The sequence below is a fragment of the Oryctolagus cuniculus genome, chromosome 8 (genome assembly GCF_964237555.1).
Source record: "Oryctolagus cuniculus chromosome 8, mOryCun1.1, whole genome shotgun sequence".
Taxonomy (NCBI): domain Eukaryota; kingdom Metazoa; phylum Chordata; class Mammalia; order Lagomorpha; family Leporidae; genus Oryctolagus; species Oryctolagus cuniculus.
This window is the reverse complement of record NC_091439.1, coordinates 53,193,202-53,215,750: the sequence shown is the minus strand read 5'-3', so window position 1 is coordinate 53,215,750 and position 22,549 is coordinate 53,193,202. Positions and strand designations below refer to the sequence as shown.

At 38.5% G+C, this 22,549-nt stretch overlaps 1 long non-coding RNA gene across 1 annotated transcript; it reads left to right on the top strand.

Moving 5' to 3' along the window:
* The first annotated feature begins 2,815 nt into the window (after nucleotides 1–2,815).
* Nucleotides 2,816–14,208, top strand: LOC103350722 (uncharacterized). The gene is made up of 4 exons (XR_007909412.2): nucleotides 2,816–3,011; nucleotides 3,331–4,268; nucleotides 8,834–8,883; nucleotides 12,821–14,208. It is a non-coding gene; the product is annotated as an uncharacterized lncRNA (long non-coding RNA).
* Nucleotides 14,209–22,549: the final 8,341 nt, after the last annotated feature.

Here is a 22,549-nt window from a genome sequence, read left to right as displayed (position 1 = left end):
TCTAGAACTCTCGCAGCTGAGTTCTTCACAGGATTTGGCTTGAGAAAATGTTACCCTGTCAAAGAACCACCATGTTTTCTTTTGTATTTGTTGAAAGTGATAGATCTTCTTTCCAATCAATAAGCTCTACTTGAAATGTCAAGTTTTGTCATTTTTCTAATTTGACCTTTTGCTCCTCTATAAAAATTTGTTTATTTTATAGCCCACAAGAAGACATAACTTTATTTCCACAAGTTCTTCATTCACAAACTTAGCTGTATTAGCTGGAAACAAGAATAAGGTGAATGATTGGCCATGCCTACCCAGGCTAAATCAATTTGGAGACAGAATCATTCAAACTAAAGGAAAAAAATGTCAAAATTCATCTTAGATACCTCTTAACCAATCTATGTATCCTCTATAGTCAAAACTGGCTTTTTAGAATATCTGGTAGCTGGACCATAGGTTTTAAAGAACTCACAAAATCAGGGTAACACGAGAGAAGCTGCCTAGTCTTTTACCCCATCATTGGACAGAAAATGCTGATATTGTTTTCAAACGTTTCATAGAAAGTTTGCCAGTCTAACTAGAATAAAAAGTAGCACAGTAATGTCAACAGGATTGTTAAATCATTAGCAAATTCCTTTGGTGAACTTCGTGACACAAACTATAAGGGAAGCTTGTTAAGAATTCCTTGTCATGAGAAGCATATGTATACTTGTATGCCTTCAACTCGAGCTTATTAAGATCTACCATTGTATGTTTTCAAACACTGCATGCTACACAAACCTCTCAAGGCCAAAGCTGAGACCAGATGTGCTATTTTATCTGGGGTGTACTCTCTCTCTGGCCTCTTGCTAACTATCATTGCCCTAAGTAGAGCACACAGGTAAGCATGCAGTATCAAATAATTGTTGACTAAAAGGCTATATGCTTTCCTTCATCCATAATAGAGGTTATCATGAAGTGCAGGTATTTCAAGAATTAAAAATGTACATCAAATTAAAATAAAAGGAGAGCAAGGGAAGAAAGTAAAACAAATTATATTTCCTCTCATTGAATTTGTCTGGTACCAAATGTGAAAAAATAAACTGGAACACAAACTTTTCTAACCATGTAAGTGAGAGACACTTTCAAGTTCACAGAAGTGACTACAGGAGATTCCCAAAGACAACCCCTCTCTCTAATTCACCACCTCACCAAATACTCTACTTAAAATCACTTAGAAAAGCATTGTGGTGATATATTGCTCCAAACAGTTACAAATCAGAAAATGCATTTTATCATCAGATGGGCCTTCATTTTCCCAGCCTTATCATTAAAAAATGCTTTTGTAGTTTAATGCATTTTTTCCAGAGAGCAAGGAGTAGGTTAGATCAGCAAGTGACTTTATCCACTGACATACAGACTGACTGATGGAAACTTCCAACAGCCCTAAGACTTTAAGCCTTGGTACAAGGGCTTACATCACAGCCTTCACAGAGAGGAAAGCCATTTAATCCTAAAAAGTTGCTAAACTTCCTACAACACAAACCAGAGATTTTATGTATTCTATTAATTCCAAAAAAAAAAAAAACAGGTAAAATAATACTTCTATAGCTCTACATATTCACCTTTCTTTCCCCCCCTCATAACTGTGTATTGGGAAAGACATGTGCTCAAGAATGGTGGCAAGTGACATCCCAGCTTCCCTCTGTATTGCGTGTCATTCTTCTTATTAAGTGCTGCTGCTCACTCGGGTCCCTGACAGTAATTGCCACTACTTCGTTCTCAAATGGCACGCATGTTTTTTGAAAGATTGAAAGAGAAAGAGAAAATGCCAAAGACCACTGTGTTTATCCTCTTACAAGAAAATTCAAAGGTTTTATAATTTAGATAAAAAAGACCAGAGTTCACATTTGTCCATATGCTCTCTCCTAAATTATTGAAAGTTTTTTTCCATTTGTCTGCATTTGTAAATTCTCAACTCTACTGTATATTTTCTATGCTTTTGTACTGAATGAGAAAAAACTCCCCAAAGATTGCATACCAAAGAGCAGAGCCTCCTGTTCTCTGAGATTGATGTATGTTTATGAGGAAATCCAGCACGCAGTTTCTGAAACCTGCAGGTTCACTGTAAGTTAAACCATGTGGCCTCTGCTCAAATCCTTCCTCCCTTCCAAAATCACTCACCAGGGCTCCCAAGTGTGCTTTTCCCTTGAAGCTTTCTGCTTCCATGTGCTCTGCCAGGCCCAGCTCTCTGGGGCCCACTGGGGCTGGTTCCTTCAAAGGCATCTTGGTGACACCTCTCACAGCAGAGGCCTCGCTGCAAGCCCCTGCCAAACACAGGGCCTTATTTGTTTGTCCCTTCCTCCTTCTTATTTTGGGTTAAGAAACTCATAAATAGAAAATGTAGCCATCCTCGGGAAACAGCGTGGAAATGTGCATCTAAATCAGTTGAAGTTCTTGATGAAAATGGACTTTCCTGGCTTCTTTCTAGGACATGGATGGCATATGTAAGGGAGCTAGCTGCCTTTTCAATATTAGACCTTCTTACGGAGCACTAATATTACTTTTACGACATTATAAAAGTGAGAAAAAACGCTTTTAAAAGCATGTGGTACTTTCCATAACAAGACGAGTATTCTGCAAGTGGATGAACGAATTGAACAAGAACACCCAGCCTCCAGCAGATGTTAAATGTTTAAGAACTCTATAATAAACTATCAGTAAAAGTTTTTAAAATAAAGGAAAAAAGAAATTTCCTAGAAAATGTAGCTTTTGTTCTCCTAATTTTAAAGTGGAATTACGTAGCTAGCATTCGGCATGATGTCAATGTGCAGGTCACAATCAGCTGAGGATGGCATCGGATCATGCTTCTCAGACAAATACAAGAAAAGCATGCGCTGTTCACTTTTAAATCTTTCTGTGGGGTCCTTTTCACTCTACCTGGGCCTCATTTATCTCGGGACTTGTACAGGATCCTGCTGGAAGACGTCGGAGTTGTTAAGTGACAACTGAAAGCCGGTTTAGGATTAGCCAAATTTAACCAGGTGAGCAGAGATTGCACTCTGATCCGGAAAGCAAGCCGCAGCCCTGCAGGAAGTCAGGGCCTGGGTCGGGGTGGGCTGGGGCTGGGCTGGTGGTCCCTGCATGAGTCCAGAGAGCGGCGGATTCCCAACGGAGCGGGTGGATCCGCTGAGGCTGCAGCAACCCTGCGCAGCAGCCCACACTGCATGGAACCCGCACTGCCCCGCAACGTAAATACTGGCCGAGACTGCTCTGAGTATTAATTAGCGCTTTCTAGGGGAACTTGCCTAGAGGTGAGCTGTGCTTGGGACATGCTATCCCCTTCATTTGCTTTTCTGTCAGATCAGAAGAGAGGCAGATGTGAAACAACCTGCGGAAATCAGTGGCCGGGAAAGGCAAAAAGAAGTCTGAAACGTGGTCATGAGTAGGACAAGTGGCTGTTTGCTACAGGAGGAAGGCTCGGGAAGCCAGGCTTCCAGTCGTCCAGGATGGCTCAAGGATCAGTCCTGGGAGCTTGTGAGATGGGCCTTGTCGTAGACCTGCAGGGTCCCCATCTGCCTTGTGACTGGGTCCACGAGTGCTTCCCGTGCACACTCAAGTGTGAGACGCTGTAGGAAAGTGAGCAGGCAAAGGACCCTGCGCTCCGGAAGACATTTTGGATCCTATTTTCTAGAAGCAGGAAGATCAAGGAAGAGTGCAAGCAGAAATTAGAAAAAGTCATGATATTGCATAATAAAATTCAGATCTGTGAACACACGTGTGTATATATGACTATAAAAACAAAAACATAATGTGTATATAAACCATTAAAAACAATTAGAATCCTTCTGAGAAGCTCACTTGACAGCCGTATGGGATAAAGGATTTAAGAAGTATTTAAATGTGTCATACTTTATCCTGTGTTTTCTTTTATACTAATTCCCACAGAATATCAGGGCCCCTGCTCCCACTTTCCAGGGAGCTAAATGTTCCCGGAGAGTAATTCTCAGCCAACATTTTATCAAATGGCAAGTTCAGCAGAGACTCACTCTCCGATGATGAGGTCACGAAACACAAGTCAACCCAGTCACCACCTGACGGAACCTTGCACAGAATTGGGATAGCACCATGAGAAGTATGAAGCAAGATGGAAGGATGGAAGAGCTTTCAGCACACAGGCACACAGAGACTGACAGCAAAGGAGGTTGGGGAAACACCCATGCCTTAAATTCTGCTCTTCCGCATGCAGGAACGTGACAACTTTGTTAACAGGGGATGTTTGCACTGCCAAAGAACACTGGGTAAGTGAGAGGCCGTGGCTGGGGCATGTAATCAGCCCCATTTACCCGGAAGTTCACTGGTGGAGAGTTGACATCCTACCAAGACAAGAATTTGTCAATGAATTAAAGTGATGACTTATTGTTACAGCAATGTATATGCACCATAAACTCAAGAGCATGCTAAATGTCTTATCTGTAACTTCTTTTCCTCTATGCCTTTGTCCCTCATAGTTGGGATTCAGTGTGTGGTGAGTACAGCAGTGTTCAGGGTTGCCTGATGAATGAATACATGTTGGGTGTGTAATTGTGAATGGGGTTGAAGACCACTACTGTGCTAATCATACCTCATTCAGACACTGAGCATAACAGTTTTCCTGTTTCAGCCAATCTGCCATCTTTATTCCTTCAACCTGCCTGACTCATGACAGAGGCTGGTAGCCTCTGTGGACAATGATACTGGCTAGTCTAACTGAAAGTCCATATCCAGTAACAACCATCTCTAAGTCTGCTTTTAGAGCTCTATACACCTCCTTGTAGCAGTTGTTCCTGGAGATATGTCCTGAAGGTATCTATAACAGGCAGTTTAGATGGCCCCTTAGGAAGCTAGATCATCAGAACAATCCACCTATCAAATTTTGTTGTAAGTATTACAGGGATAATATTAATGTCTACTTTATAAGATTGTCATGAGGATTCAGTGACATACGGGGGTGACTGTGTGTTGCACATTTGCAGGTATAGGGCCTGGCACATTTACTTGCTGTGCTATGTAAGTACTAGTCATAATTATTATCAAATGTCAGTTCTCCAAGTCTGACTAATGCAACGTGTTGGAAAGAGAGCTCTGATGTCTTACTTACAGAATGAGAGAGAACACAACCTCCACAGAGCTCTGACAATGTCTTGAAGAAAATTGAAAGTTTAGTTTATGGTGGGTCTTTCAGTTAGGGAGCTGGAAGAGAGCTGGGTAAAGATTGGGATATAGTTGTCTAGCTCTGTCTTTTGATGCTTTTGCTCAAAGATTTGACAAGTCTTTAGAGATGTTTCTGTAATGAACAACCAAGTCATTTGCCTGGAAAGAGTCTCATGAATTAATAATCCTTGTGATGGAGACAGCAAATTTAGGGGAAGAGGTAGGGAGTTTCAGTCCTCAGCATGAAACCACTTTCACTGTTATTTGTTCTTACTATTACTATGTTTCTCTGAATAGGTTCAAGTGAGCTTAGCACAACATTAGTAGGATCTCTGGAGTCATCTATGTTTCTCATAGCTACCAGGGAGACCTCCAGATTTTGAGAAGATCAGAAAAAATTAAGAAAGTTCCTGGGAAGTCAGTTGTGAGCAAGGTAGCATGTGAGTATAAATGAGCAAGGAACATTGGGAGGAAGTAGAAAGACAGAGTAGTGATATGATGTCAGAAACAAACAGGCTATAATGCAAGCTTCTTTCCTCTGTTGTCAGCCTGCTCTTTTCCAACATATAATCATTTATGTTGGATTTGATTCTACATGGTAACAAGTATCGCACACTGTATTTCTTTTGTTTTATTTTTAGTAGTCACTAAGGTATTGGATAGATCCTTTGAGAAAAGCAGTGGACACAGCTTTATTAGAAAAAGGAGTGACATCTGTAGATCGAGAAGTATAGATATAATACAGGAGGCAATGTGGCTATGAGTAAAGCATAAGGAGTTTGGTCCTAGTTGAATTTGCCTTCAAATCCTTCTTCTACCAGATGCCATCTGTGTGGCCTTCCACCTATTAAATAACTATCTCAGGGGCCCGTGCTCTGGTACAGTGGGTTAAAGCCCTGGCCTGAAGTGCTGGCATCCCATATGGGCACTGGTTCGAGTCCTGGATGTTCCTCTTCCCATCCAGCTCTCTGCTGTAGCCTGGGAAAGCAGTAGAAGATGGATGGCCCAAGTTCTTGGGCCCGTGCACCCTCGTGGAAGACCCAGAAGAAGCTCCTGGCTCCTAACTTCAGATGGGCTCAGCTTCAGCCATAGCGGCCATCTGGGGAGTAAACCAGTGAGCGGAAGATCCTCTCTCTCTCTCTGTCTCTATCGCTTTCTGTAACTCTCTTTTTCAAATAAATAAAAATAAATATATAAAAGTAAATAAATAACTACCCCAAAGACACTCTCCTTCTGTATAAGCTAAGAATACAATCCCTAATTGCAGGGAGGCTTTAAGAAAGATAATTACTAGCAAATACTAATTCTCAATAAGTTATGCCTATAGTAAAAATTCAGATATGCTTTGAATTTTATAGGTTATATTTATAGCCTATAGGTTATATAGGAACTGTTGTTCATGGTACATGAACCCATATATGGTAGTGGTTTATATACTGTATAAATACAAATCAGTCATTGAAATATTTGTCATTTCTATTATAAAGAGATCTAAAATCTTAATTATTATGCATTCACCCAACACAGTATTCAGTTCTATCTGTCCACCATAATTGAATAATTATTGTACCTAAAATTTTACCTATGTAAAAAATTACCTATAGGTAAAATTACCTATAATTATGTAAGAATCCTATTCTTACACATGGCTTTCAATTTTAACATCAATCATTGTCATTCATTTCCTTAGAAATTTGTTCTTTAACTTTTCCATTTTAATAACATTATAAATTCTAGTCTACTGAAAAAAAAAAACCAAGCTTTTTTAAATCACCATTTCAGAGACTTTTGAAAAAAAATAGGCTTATAATCAATTTATTATAACAAATGAATACCAAATCCACATTCTTGGCTAGAGGAATCAATGGAGAGAATAGATTTCAAAGGATCTAATAATAAAGTAATTAAAGGCCAGATTGTGATTATAATTTCAAATTTTACTTTGTTTTTCTTTTTGGACATCTTTACTTTAGTGAACAACATAACTTTTTTTCCATATCATTTTTACTTAAGATGTTCTTCTCCAAGAGGTTTATAATGAAAAGAGATGAAATTGACATCATAAAAAATGGTATTTTTGAACAGAATAATACATTCCTTTTTCAATTCCGCACTGAAACTGAATAGCAATAGTGTCTCTTCTTCCTTCTCATGAGAGGTGCCCAGAGAGCCCTTGCATCCAGGTACCTTCAGATATAGTGTCAGAGAGCCCCCATTTCTGTCACTCCCTGATGATGAATGAGGTTCTTTTTCTAAACAAATAAGCACTTCACAGGGTTACCCTTGACAGGGTTGTTAATCCAGACAGCCTCCCTTATCACTACAGAACTCAAGGGCTGAAGTTGTACAGCACCCCTGCACTGCCTGGCTCTCTGCAGGCCGGGGCACACTGCCCCTCTTCTTAAAGTATAAATAGCCAAGCTCCACCATTCTCTTCCATGTTCCATCTGTCTCCAGATGTGATCTTCAGCTAACTGGGTTTTTCTGTTAAAAAATTCAAATTACGTATATGATAGATGCAACCACTGGTTAATATGCTGTATTAATTTCATTTTCATTTTCTTTTGCAAAAAAAGCAAATTACAAACATAAATTCTCATTCATGCAAAAAATATTAAAGACAGAGTAGTTAAAAGACTTGGTTCTGATCATCCAAGAGCTAAGCTAGAAGCACCAGCTCTGGATTTTAGAACATGAAATGAAGAGACATTTTCCACCTCTTTTATCAGCTATGTATAATTTTTTAAAAGATTTATTTATTTATTTGAAAGTTAGAGGTACACACACACACACACACACACACACACAGAAGAGAGAGAGAAAGAGGTCTTCTATCTGCTGGTTCAATCCCCAATTGGCTGCAATGGCCAGAGCCGCGCTGATCCAAAGCCAGGAGCCAGGAGTTTCTTCTGGGTCTCCCATGCAAGTGCAGGGGCCCAAGGACTTGGGCCATCTTCTACTGCTTTCCCAGGCCACAGCAGAGAGCTGGATAGGAAGTGGAGCAGCCATATGGGATAGCAGCACTTCAGGCAGTGGCCTTACCTGCAGGCGCCTATGTATAAATTTCTTACCTAAACTCTCTGGCTCTTGACTGTGCTTCCATTGACTTCTAGACTAAAGGTCAGCATTTCTTTTACATTCCAGAAGCTATTAAATATCAGTTTCAGCTTATACCCCTGTTAAGAATTGATGAGTTGATCCTAATTCAATGAGGCTCGACAAATCTCTCAGTAGCATCTCTCAAAATATTGTGTCCAGATGATGGTTAAGAAAGAAGGAATTATTTAACCAGCATGTACCCTCTTGATATTTTAAGTAGTAACATATATTTTTTTTCCAGTAAAAGTGAAGTTCAAAATCAGTTTTGCCTATGTAAATAACTAGCAGGCACTTCAGACCCCCTCCCAAGAACCACCTCTATTCTTCCATTCCCACTGTGGCACCGCAAGAGATATGTAGAAACAAAGAATGCATTTTTTTTTTTATCCCAGGTTTAGGAAAGGCATGTGACAGAGCCTGTTTGGAAAGCAGAGCATAATGTGTTTTCAGTTTATAAATTATAAAATATTCAAAAGCACAGGCTAACACCAAGGAACTGGTTACAGCTAAGTATCTGGAATTGTTTTTTCCTTCTTTCTCTTATCTCTTTGCTTTCTCTTTTTTTCTGCCCAAGAATGGAAAAATGCAAATCAAATGCAAACGAGATGCCTCAGGCCTAAGGAGGTAAGAAGGAAAACAATTATGCAGAAAAGGGAAAGAACTGGGAGGAGGAGGGGGAGTTTCCTTGGAATAATTACCAAACAAATTGTTTAATCATAGCATTTTTTTGATTGATTAATTACTAGGATGTTATTCTCTGATTTGCATGTACTTACATGTTAATTTTTCAACCCGACAGTTAAGTTAAACAGACATACTATTTCATATTTTTTTCTATTACTTGTGCAAAGATCCTAAAAACTATGATTTATAAATATTGCTTCTGAAAGCAGGAAGTGTGCTATATTGTTTCAATGCAGAATTACTGCCTAATAGATATTACACAAAAGTAGGGTGAACTCTCAACAGCATCCTATTAGATTATGTCATTACACTTGTTAGGAAGGAAGAGCTGGAATTTGCTCTGTCATAGTGAAAATGCTGAGCTTCTAATACTCAGAATCTGTGTGGGTAGCAATGTAAGCCTTAAATTAAGACCTGCAGGCCTTTCTGAAGAGATGATATAAATGAAAGATTAAGTGGGTCAAATGAAGATCTCTTGCAAAGATTCCAGAGTAGAAAGAGAGCCCAGCGTTCGCAGGTTTTGTAAATCAGTTCACATGTACATCAGAGCTAATTGAAAAGGTTCAAATCTTAGGAAGAATCACCTCGGCTGTAAAGCTCACAGCTAGGGCTTTTGGAGTCACATAAAACCCCCTCATTCAATTCTATGGCTGATTTTGAAAATTATTTGTATTTCTTGTAAACTAATAAAAGGGAAAACATTTTGCAGAAACAACACAGTAAAACATTAAATACAGAGAGTTAAGTATGAGCGCCAACCTCTCCCAACCCCTACTCCCTCAGCCCTTTATTTTGTGGCAATGTCATACTTTGCTTAGATCTCCTTCAATCATTGTGGCAAAGAAAAATGTTTCCTTCAAGTTGGAAGACTATAGAAGCATATGGTCATGATACTGGCATGTACCCCCAAAAATCTGTTAAACATCTTTTTGACTTAACTTGGACTCAATTCAAAACATCATCATTGTTTTAGCTATCATTACATTCCTTTAAATATTTACAGAAATTTCAGTGAATAAATGAAAGTAAATTATCTTACTTCAATCGTGAATAGAAACTATAATATAGTAATTCTATTAAAATGAGAAATAATTTAATTAGTAGCTAGATTTTAATCAGTCCACCTTGTATCAAGATGGAGAGAGTACCCCTGAAAGCTGCACAGCTCAGTGTCCCTAATCTAACTATATGATTGGAGACTTTACAGGGATTAAGTAGATGAGGGACAATTCAAAAGCAAAGTAAGGATTTAGAGGATTTAGCCAGTTTCAAATGCCTTAACCCCAAGATCATAACAATCAGTTGACAATCACTAAAAATAAATGAATTAAATAAAAAATTTTTAAAAATGAAGAGAGGAAAGTGTTTACTTTTAGACATACATGATTTTATAAACTGAACCAGAGAAAATGAAAATTGAAGGAATGAGTCTTACAAGTAATGGAGATTTCAAAAGAATGCTTAAAACAAATCAGTGTGATTTTAGAGGAAGCTACAAGTTGATAGCCTACAAGTTTTGTTACGGAAATAAAAGGATTATTGTATAAGATATTTCTCTTTGTTCTGAAATATCTTTCTATAGTTTTAGCTCTTTTCTGTTAGACAGATTAAGTCGTATGAAGAAATCCTACTTGTTTCTTAAAAGAATTGCTGTGTCTTAAGTGAATTTACCTTCAGTTCCTTATCTCTGAGTAAATAAATGATTGGATAGTTACATTGCCGCCCATGACATTTTCCTGAAAAATTAACCAAAGGCGGCCATGGGCATGAGGCCTTCGGATAGAGCCTTCCAGGCCTTTCAAACAGAGCTGTGTGCTTCTCAGTAGGCAGGCAGATGCACATCTCAGTTGCTCTTTATTTTTATGTATCTATTGACTAGAACATTCTGCTAAGGAACAAACAGGACAACATCCATGGGAGAGCTGTCGCGTGTGTTGTAACTGCCCCACAGAGAGATTGCGTCCCTTGTTTTCCTCTGTTATCTCACTAGACAAATCTACCCTAGCCTTTAATTGCAGGCTTGACTGTGCAATAATTAACAGTTGAATTGGGGGTAGGGTCTTTTCTTGGAAAAAAAAAAATCTGTGTAATTGATCAGAAGTTTTCAACATATATTTCAATTTAAGCATGGGATTGATTTGTAAAATAGAAATCACTTGGCAACTGTCATTTAATAACCCACTTGGACGATGCCAGAAAGCATTTAGATTGATTGAATGCTAACTTTAAGATGAATACATGAGGTTGACTTAATTGGTATCAGAATCATGGCTAGCATTTATCACTAGATATGATCTGTATAGCTGGATCACACATTATCTTCATTTTGAAAGATCAATTGAAGTGAAAGAGATTCTCGTTTGTGTAGGTGCCTCCTAAATAAACATTAACTCTGGCATCTGAGACACTAGGATGAGGGAAAGCACGCTGCACAGCTGGTAGTGTACCTGAGGAGGGGACCGATACTGGGGAACTCAGATTAGAAAACACCCTTTACAAATGAAGTCAAATATGAGATAATTCACTGGGCATTCAGCAGTTACACTCACATTTCATGAGATTCTATTATAGGATGAAGTAAAGGAGATGATTCCAACAACAATGTTCTCCAGAATACAATTAGGAACTTACTTGATCATGTAGCACTCCCAGAATTGGTTTAAATGTTTACAAGCTGGAAACCAGCTCAACGTTAGAAAATAATTTAGTAAGGCTGAAGTAAAAAACAATAATGTTCTTCATGAATCCTTTTTAATGGTATGACAATATTGCAGAATGTTACACATGAAGATTTGATATGGTGGAGATTTATTTTCACAAGGCAGTGCTATGAAGTTATCTCTCTTCTTACATATGAAAATTTTATACTTGATTTTGTGTGCTTTCCTATGACAGTATAAAATTGTATTTTAAAATTGTGTGTTTAAAATGTAATTTTGATCACTAAAGTATCTCTAGATATATAGGTACGTGTGTGCATATTCATTGAACGAGGCTATGGGTCATAATATTTGGTTCTACATAGGGAAACAATCTAAGAGTAAATGTTTTCTTCATGCGATCTGAAACATGAGTCATGATGTGAAACTGATCTCAATTTTTCATCAAATATGGCATTGCTAAAATAAATTCCCTGGACCCAGGGCAATTAAAGGGGCTCAGATGATGGGTATGACCAGAGCCTAAGAGAGTTCTCCTTGATGACCATGATGATCATTTGAACACTGTTTCTTTTAAGGACCATTTTGTCTCGGCAATCAGGAGCAAAATCACATTGTACCAGAAGTACAAGAAATACAGCTCCACATTTGATTCAGTATGCCCAGGGCAGACTATCTAGATCTTTTGTGGGGAGCTAGGGCAAATGGAAATTTCAGGGCCACAATGGAACACCTAAAACAAGTGCTACGCCCTCTATCTCTGCACTGGTGTGAGGCTCTGTGATTGCACTGGTCACACCACACACCTGTGAAGCCAGCCTGGGTGTGCTACAACTCGTAAGTAAGGGACAGCTTAATCTGCTACATGCCAACTTCTACATGCCTCATATGGTTCTCCATCAAGTAGTCGCAAAGCACAAATTCACATCTGCATTGATTGGATATCCATCCAGAGACCTTTTACCTGGCCTCTGTTTGTGTGGCTTCATATCTTTATGACATGGAATGAACAGCTTGGCGCCACATTGCTGTTATCCATTAACCATTGCTGTTTTCCTAATCATCTTTGACTCCATCTTTCTCTGTCCTATCTGTTATTGTCTTCGGAAAAAGAGATGTGAGGTTTCCTTCGCCTGTTCTGGTTTACATGACATGATTTGTGTATCTGCCTACAAGAGTTTCTCAAATGAACCCTGTGCATTATCTTCTTCCCCCAGCCCCTCCTGCTCTGAAGAGAGAAGAAAAAGGTCATACATCTGTAAAATGACAGCACTTATGAAAAATGAGAGCTTGGCCCACATGGCTCTCATCAGACACAGTCTCATCTGCTGTACCACAGACACTGCTCATTTCCTTCGGAATCAGACTGCAGTTAGAAACAGGAAACACCTAATAAATTGCCTGGTCTATCAAATTAACAAAGCATAAAGAAATGTTCTATGTAATCAATGAGTATTGCTTGCTTAAAAAAAAAAGGAAAGAAAGAAACAAATTTAAGTGTCAAATGTAAGGAACCTAGAAATGTGACCATATTTTTTCCTATAAAACTACTTTAAAATGTCATTCTAACCTAATTTTAGAAATAAAGAAGCCCAACCAGAGAAGGCATAGAAAATTGGACTTTCTACCTGTTTTGCTACCAAGGTAGACTTAAAGCATTTCCAAAGCAATAAAAAATTTTGTCATGTAATGCATTAAGATATTTCAGCACACAATTGAAAAAACAAAATAAATTAAATGTATAAAAATCATACAAGCATCAGAATTCCCAAAATGATAATTATGAAAATATTTTCTCATACAATATTTGTTATGAGCTGCTTATGTTCATAAGCTCTTGTCTAGAGTGAAATCAATAATAAACCATGAAACAAGAATGTACTTTCTTGAATTGTATTTCAGATTAGAAAAATACAGGTGAATTTATGTTTGGGTAGGAGAGTGGGAAATCCCTACTTCTAAAAAAAAAAAAAAAATCCTTTCTCTTGGACCAGTGCTGTGACGGAGTTGGTTAAACTGCCACCTGTCATAAAAGCAAAAATTTTGTGCCTTGGCTCAAGTTCTAGCTCTTCCATTTCTTTCTTTTTTTTTAAGATTTATTTATTTCAAAGGCAGAGTTATAGAGAATCAGAGGCATATTCAGAGAGAGAGAGAGAGAGGGATATGGGGGAGAGAGAGAGAGAGTGACAGAGAGAGAAAGGTGTTCAATCAACCAGTTCACTCCCCAAATGACTGTAACAGCGGGAGCTGGAACGTCCCAAAGCCTAGAGCCTGGAGCACCTATGGGTTCAGGGCCCCAAGAACCATGGCCATCTTTTATTGCTTTCCCAGGCCATAGCAGAGAGCTGAATCAGATTGGAAATGGAGCACCTGAGATTCGAACCAACTCCAATATGAGATGCCGGAACCACAGGTGGTAGCTTTACCCACTAGCACAGAGTGCTGGCCCGTCCTTCATTTCCAATCCAGTTTCCTGCTAATGTTCCTGGGCCTAGCCCCAGCAGGTATATCCATTTATGGGTTGAACTAGCTGATGGAAGACCTCTTTCTCTCCATCTCACCTCTCTCTCTCTCTCCCCCTATGTGTGTGTGTATGTGTGTCTAACTCTGTATTTCAAATAAATAAATCTTTTTTTTAAAATCATTTCTTTCTGAAAAAATAAGAAAAAAAATCTTGCCTTCATTTCTTTTGAAGCCTTTGGAAGTCTAATATCTCAAATGTGTATGTGCTTCAGGTTTCATCCTTATCCTCAAAACAAGCTTCTAGGAAAATGTTAGGAAAATAAAAACTTTTCAGAAAAGATGAAAAGAATAGACCTTAGATTCCCAAGTCTGAACAGACACCATAGGAAAAAAAAAAAAAAAAACCTTTGTTTCAGGACGAAATTCAACTGCTCAGTCCCTCAGAAGTAACACAATGCGTTTCTATCACCATTCAAAGACACTTTGCTTCTATAGTTGAGAATACATGCCACTGAGACACTGTTACTTGTCCTGTGTGTGAGTGACCCCTTCAGGTGCTGTATAGAAAAGACTGCTGTACACACCCAGTGGAAACAGTCTGATACAATAAATAAATGCTAAGAATTTCCAGAAAAACGTTTCAACAGAGCGATTAATAATAAATGTGAAATGATTAGGAAAATGCTTCTTCAACTAAGGCATTTCACACACCATTCATACATTCACGTATTAGCCAAGAAACAATTTTTGAATACTGCTGCCAAGAAACTGTGTTGCAGATCCATCAACCACAGTAGTCAGAAAGCGATGTCAGTTTCTATTTCAAACAACCCATGCTCTGACCGTGTACTAGAACTTATCAAATCACATATCTGGATTTTACTAGAAAATATAATTTATTACAACAATAAGGGGTATACTAATGCATCCTCCTAGCCATTTTGCAGTTTGTAATGAATTACAGGCTGCTTTTAAAAATTCCAGTAATTAAGCTAGACTTGTCAAAAAAGATGTATTGATTTCCTATTCTTTGTAGTCTTAAATGAAATGTCTGAAGCCACCAGAAGAGTCAGCTGGCACGAAAAAATGGTATTTGGATCAGGGATAATCATGACTGTGAAAAGTGAAATGGCTTTTGAGTTGAACCCAAGTAGAATTACCAGAAATCCAAAGTACATTGCTGAAGCGAAGATTGGGAACCAGGGTCTAACTAAAGCTAGGAGCCTCTGTATCACACTGTGTAAGGTGAGGCCATAATGATGTGAATTCTGAGAAGTGGGGTCATAGTGATGTGAGTCTGTAAAGTGGTAATTCATGTCCTTAGGCAAGTAGTATCTTGGACTTAGAGCAGCAGTAGCATATAGAATGAGGCAACACCCAGCTAGAGTGGCTGGGGTTTGAATATAGAATATAACCTCATGCAGTTGACAAGACAGTGAGGGTAGGGCCCAAATGAATCTTCTCTTCCTGGCAAGATTTTGTTTTGTACAGTAAATGTACTGCAAACTAGTAATCGTGGGACCCTGCGTAGATGGCTAAGGAAAAAGAAAGCTGGTGGTGCATTAAATACTCCATTCAAAGTTGAGGGCTGCCGTGTGTTTCTTGTCCCTTCAAGGTCCCTGATAGGCAGCCAGAGCTGACTTGCATTGTCTCAGCAACTGTTTATAAAATATTGGACAGAGAAAGTGAGAGTGGACACAGAACAGATTTCATTTGAGCCTTGGAGTGAGGATGAGATTTTGAAAACAGTAGAGAATTTTGTTGGAGGGAGGTATCATATATCATTCTGTATTTATGATGTACACTCTGGTTAACGGGCATTCTACCAATCATCAACTTCAATACTCTATAATTTCATGTATGAAACATGTAATCATTAGAATATAAAATAATGGTATAGAGAAAATAAGGATCTTCAAAGGCTTTCTGAAGATTTTAAAGACTTCTAGAATTAAATTCTGTATTGAAAATACAGTTTTTAAGTTAAACAATTAGAAATTACTTGAATCTCTTAAATTTATCACAAATCTATGCCATTAAATTTAATACACTGTATGGCCGTCTGTGCTGCTATCACTTTAAACAATTATTTTGCTGAATATGTAAAAGAATTCTCATTGAATGATTTAAAATGAAGCAGATTAGGTCATAAACTGGGTAGCTAAAACGGGTTTAAAAATTATCTTGATAGGCATAAAAACAAGCATAAATAACAAATATGAAACTGAACATCACCAGGTATAACACATTTCTTGAAAGTTAAAAAATAATTCAATATTTTGATGAAATACCTCAAAATTATGACTCTATTCTACATTTATTTGAAAATCAAATGCAATTTAAAAATATTTATGGAGGAGATGATGGGATCTGGCAAACAGTTACATATTTTCTGAGTGGATAAATAGTTAATAATTGACATTTTGAAAAATGATTAACAATCTTGTAAGCCACTTTCTATCAGCTTGTAAAATATAACATGGAGCTGGCATTGTGGCATAGAGTATAAAGCTGCCACCTGTGATGCCGGCATCCCATATGGATGCCAGTGGTGGTCAGCTGCTCCACTTCCCATCCAGCTCTCTGTAATGTGCCCAATTCTTGGGAAATACAAATATTTTATTAATTTTAAACATATTGGCAGTGTCTTCTTTGTGAATAGCACAGCTATGGATAATAATTGGTGTTTTTGAGGGTCTAGGGAAATAGCAACAATCTTACCTTAGTGATGTGACTATTAATTGATAGATTTTAAGTCAGGAGCCAGGAGCTTCTTCCAGGTCTCCCACCTGGATGCAAGGCCCCAAGCATTTGGGTCATCTTCTGCTGACTTTCCAGGTGCATTAGTGGGGAGCTGGAGCAGCCAGGACTTGAACAGGTGCTCATATGGGATGCTGGTGCTACAAGCAACGGCTTTCCACTATGCCACAGCACTGGTCCCAAACTGACTGATAGATTTTAAAGGGATATTTGCCCGAGAAAGCTCTAACAATTTTTACTATTACTATATTTATATTTTACTCATCAATTCCATTACAAGGAATGTTTCTTATAGAATATTTCTACAAGTATACAAAGGTTTTATCGTAGCATTAAAACAACCATATTACCTATAATACAAGATTGGTTAAGCTATTGTGCATTTAAACAATAAAACAATATAACTTTTAAAGAATGAGGTTAATAAATATGTATTAATACAGAAAATTGTACATAATGTATAGTTACGTGAAGAAGAAAATGAATCAATATGTAACATCTTGTAACTTTCTATTAATGGAAATATTTAATTGATAAAATTCAAAGAAGTACATAACATTTTATATATCAAAAGTAATACATATTCATGGTAAATAATTATAAAATAAAGAATATAAATGGAATAAATTTAAAATTACTTATAATCATTACAAATTAAGAAGTTGTATTAAAAATTCAATATAGAAATTGCATTGTCCTACTATTCTATAATAATTTTCAATTAAAACTACATCACAAACATCTTTATATCAATAATGTGTATCAGTTGAGATTACTTCATGGTGGTCCATTATGCTTGTTGCAATAATTTATTTAGACAACCTTGAATTAATGGGTATCAACTTTTTTCTAATTACCTACCATTAATATACACAACAGTGAGATGGGTTCTCATCCAGTTACACCTGTCCAGATAGTTTAAAAAAGAAAAAAGAAAAAAAAAGTTTATGTGAGAGAGAGAGAGAGAGAGAGAAAGGAGAGAATTTATCCACTGGTTCTTTCCCCAAATGGCAGCAGTGAAGTAGCTCAATCTAGGTCTCCCACTTGGTCCATCACCTCTGCCTTCCAGGTCCTATAATAGCAAGAAGATGGAGTCAGAAGACAGAGGCAGTATCAAGCTCAGGCACTTCAGTCCAGGACTTGGGCATCCTAACTGTCGTCTTAACCGTGGGTCATATCCCTGCCCCTGCTCATATATTTTTCATTGTGTTGGGGTGGATTCTTAGAAGCCAGAAAAAATCTATTAGCTCACTAACCTCTTTTTTCTAATAATGAATTATTCTTTGCAATCACATGTTTCCAGTAACAGAATAATTTATTACCTAGGTTAGTAAAACTCGATAAAAAAGCAAGCAAGTGGCCGGCGCCGCGGCTCACTAGGCTAATCCTCCGCCTTGCGGCGCCAGTACACCGGGTTCTAGTCCTGGTCGGGGTGCCAGATTCTGTCCCGGTTGCCCCTCTTCCAGGCCAGCTCTCTGCTGTGGCCAGGGAGTGCAGTGGAGGGTGGCCCAAGTACTTGGGCCCTGCACCTCATGGGAGACCAGGAGAAGTACCTGGCTCCTGCCATCGGATCAGCGCAGTGCGCGGCCGCAGCGCGCTGGCCGTGGCGGCCATTGGAGGGTGAACCAACGGCAAAGGAAGACCTTTCTCTCTTTCTCTCTCTCATTGTCCACTCTGCCTGTCAAAAATAAATAAATAAATAAAAGCAAGTATTTTAATGCAGCCCTGTCGATAAAGAGACAATATTGCCAAGACACATCTGCTCAAAAATTTTACATTTGCTAGTGAAAAAGGATCTCTTAACCACCCTCTTGGTTATGCATATTTTGTGGACTATGTGGTCATATTAAATTAACTGTTAATTAACAATGTATGTTGCTCCCTTCATTGTACAGTTCAATTATTTTTAGTTAATCCATTTTATGAGCTACAATAAACTTCTAAGTAAAATAATCTCTTTCTAATAAATACCTGAAATAAGCAGTTGTATTATTATGTAAATCAAGACAGTTATTTAAACAAAAAAAAACCTGCAGAACAAGTAAGACCACCCTTATAGAATATGCTTTAAGAAAAATGAATTCTACCAATACTTGTCATGTGTTACATATCACACACTGAAAATGCTTTATTTCTGTCATTTTATTCCTTTAGTCTGAATTGGTTAATCCTTTTTTGTTGTTTATTTATATAAGAGGTACACAGAAAGGCAGGCAGAGAAAGTTCTCCCATCTGCTGGTTCACTTACCAAATTCCCACAATAGCCAGGACTGGGCTCGGACTGAGGTAGGAGCTGGAGGCACAATTCAGGTCTCCCTCATGGGTGACAGGAGCCCAATCATTTGAGTGATGACCGCGGCCTCTCAGGGTCTGCATTAGCAGGAGACTGGAATCAGGAGCAGAAGTGGGAATCAAATCCAAGTACTTTAGTACTTTTAAGATCAATGTGATAATACCAACATCAATTAAACTACGGAGGTTAAATAACTTCAGGTTACTTTAGATGTCTGAATGTGAGTTTACGTGCACAACACTGCGTCAAACATATAAACAAAAATACATAAAAACTATGTTAACAATTTAGTGCAATGTATTACTATGTTTGAACAAAACAAGCCAAGTCATGCCATACCAATGTGTTTTTCTTGTGTAAAAATCTTTTTTATTATAGGTTACAGACATATTAATCTGAAGTAGTTAATAGTTTGAATTATAAAACATCCCAAAGAAGTATGGTTGCATTTCTCAGGGTACACAGTAACAATTAAAAATTATTCTGGTAGGGATCTAACCTTAAATAACCCAAGAATCATGACTTGTCATGAGCATAGCAGTTGTTTATCTCATACATGTGTATCCTAAATATTTGAAAGCATGACCCTATAACAGCAAGCAAACTTACTAATTTTACTAAACATTAAACATCAAGTCTGTTACAAAAACAGCTGAAGTATTTTACCCACAATTATCTTCAAACGATACAGCATCCTTGTACAACAGCTGAAGAAATAAAGTGGCGTGCCCAATATTGTACAGTTCACATTAAGAAAAGCTGGATTGAATCTTGGGTACATCTGACCTCGGAGTCCAAGTTCATTAACAGCTACATGATTTTGGCTCATGAAACTATCAAACCTACAACCCATTGGATTTTGTATATCTTTAATTGCTAAACAATAAATAAATTTAAATTTTGTTCTTGTCCCAAATCAGTTGATCTATATTTTAAAAATGTTTTATAGTTCATATTTTTATAGTTCATAGATTATAGAAAAACAGGGAGAGATCTTTCACTCCCTTGGTAACTCCCCAAGTGCCTGCAATAGCCAGATCTGAGCCATGCCAAAGCCAGGGGCAGGAATTTCATCTGGTTTTTTTGTTTGTTTGTTTGTTTGTTTTTTGACAGGCAGAGTGGACAGTGAGAGAGAGAGACAGAGAGAAAGGCTTTCCTTTGCCGTTGGTTCACCCTCCAATGGCCGCTGTGGCCGGCGCACTGCGGCCGCGCACCGCACTGATCCGATGGCAGGAGCCAGGTACTTCTCCTGGTCTTCCATGGGGTGCAGGGCCCAAGTACTTGGGCCATCCTCCACTGCACTCCCTGGCCACAGCAGAGAGCTGGCCTGGAAGAGGGGCAACCGGGACAGAATCTGGCACCCCGACCGGGACTAGAACCCGGTGTGCCGGAGCCGCAAGGCGGAGGATTAGCCTAGTGAGCCGCGGCGCCGGCCTCATCTGGGTTTTGAGTCATCATCTGCTGCCTCCCAGGATGCACATTAGCAGGAAGCTGGTCAGAACTGGAACGGGGACTGGAACCCGGCACTCGGGTATGGGAGGCAGGTGTCAAAAACGGCATCTTAACCTCTACCACAAATGCCTGCCCCAGGGATATGATTAAGGAATTGTTCATGTTTCAAATTGCCTACCTGGTCTAAAATTCTTTTTGGGAGAAGGCAGGATTAAAATTTCCAAATGTATACATGTACACAAAAAATAGTCTGTAAGTATTTTCCTTTTTAGAAATGAGAAAACAGAAATGGGTAAGGTGGACTTGGAAGTTACTGAGAAAGGAAACTCTAATCCCACAAAGTATATGTACGTAGCAATGGGAAGTAGGAAACTACAAGTCCGCACACTGACGGAAGGCAGGGAATTTTAACTAACTTATTATAGGAGTTTCCCTTTAATCCCTGAAGGCATTACAAAGGTCTAGAAGCTCCTTGTAATGCCAGTACATTAGGAAGGCTCCTCCAAACTTCTCTCTGAATAAGCTGATACCATGAGCTCTGGCAACCTTCTGCTCCTGTACTGCAGATCACACAAAGGAGTCTCAGCTGAGATCGGGAACCAGAACTAGGGCCAGGCTCCAGTGCTCACTTTTCAGGTCTTCCCCCTCTGAAGACCTGTCCTCTCCCAGCAAGGGAGTCCATGTCTTCCAAGACTACCCCAGCCTCAAGGAGCATCCTCGCTCCCGCCTATACTTCTCAAAGAGCTCAAGCTTCTTGAAAATAAAATCCCCAAACACAGATTGCTTGCAAATAACTTTTTGCTAGAGGACTTTTTGTCCTCTAAACAAATTTCCCCTGGGAGATACAAGTTTGAACCTGTGGGAAAATAACAGAAAGTATAAAATATAATAAAATTTTTAATTAATTATCTTGCCACAAATAATATTTGAAAGAAACAAGTTTCTCTCATTTTTTACTATTCCCTAATTTTCAATTACACTCACTTCATATCTCACCCTCTCTCTATAACATTTTCCATTTCTCTTACGTTTTCACTTCTCCTATCACACCAGGACATATAATCCTTTCTTGAAATAGTGGTATTGCAAAAACCTTCTATTTTGAGTACAACAAAATATTAGTTCAAATTAAACTGGTAAGAGAATGCCTTGAGTCTTCGCATGTATTTGCCAATAACTAACTGTATATTTTAAGTTTTAAGGTGGGAAGGCGGGAGGGAGAGAGGGAGAGAAAATTCATTTTCTTTTTATTCACAGCAATAATTGGCAATAGATATCGCAATGATAGGAAATTCTAATCAAAATCCCTCCTTTCCCACTCCCACAAAAGTTTAAAAATGATCTTGAAAAAGTTCATGGGAAAATGGAATTAAAAGATAAGTTCTTTTTGTCACAAAAGCACTTTGAAGTCCACATACAGTTTTTTTCGTAATACTCATTTTCCTTGAATCTTTGAAGACTCCACATATAAGTGTTTATCATTTAGGTAATAAAGGAACTGATTTGCAAAAGCTGGTTCTCTTGCTTTTCCAAACTTTCTTCACACATAGACATTTTAATTTTGTCAAGTTTCTAAGCCTTTTAACTGTTCAGCTTCCTCCAGCTTTAGAGTGTTATAAAGTGTGGTTGCATGGAACAGATGCTCATTTCAAGGAGCTACAGACCCTTATAAATTATGATAAATTAATTCGCTCATTTCAGAGTTTGACAAAGCAGCTCTCAGAGCCTGCCCTGGTCTGTGCGGGGGAAGGGAATATGGGGAAAAGCAACAGTTCAGGGTCCCACAGAGCATCTTCCTGCATTTCAGTAAGCGGCTCTGTCACAGAAAACTTATGTCGGCCGTTAAGTGGCCAAGCCAGCTGCATCGCAGGTGCCACAAATGCTCTGACCTCGTCTTTCTCCCGGGCGGTTATTGTGTCTATAAATTCAGTGGGGCCACCTGTGCCATGTGCTCATCCACAGGAGCCCCAGAGGAAGC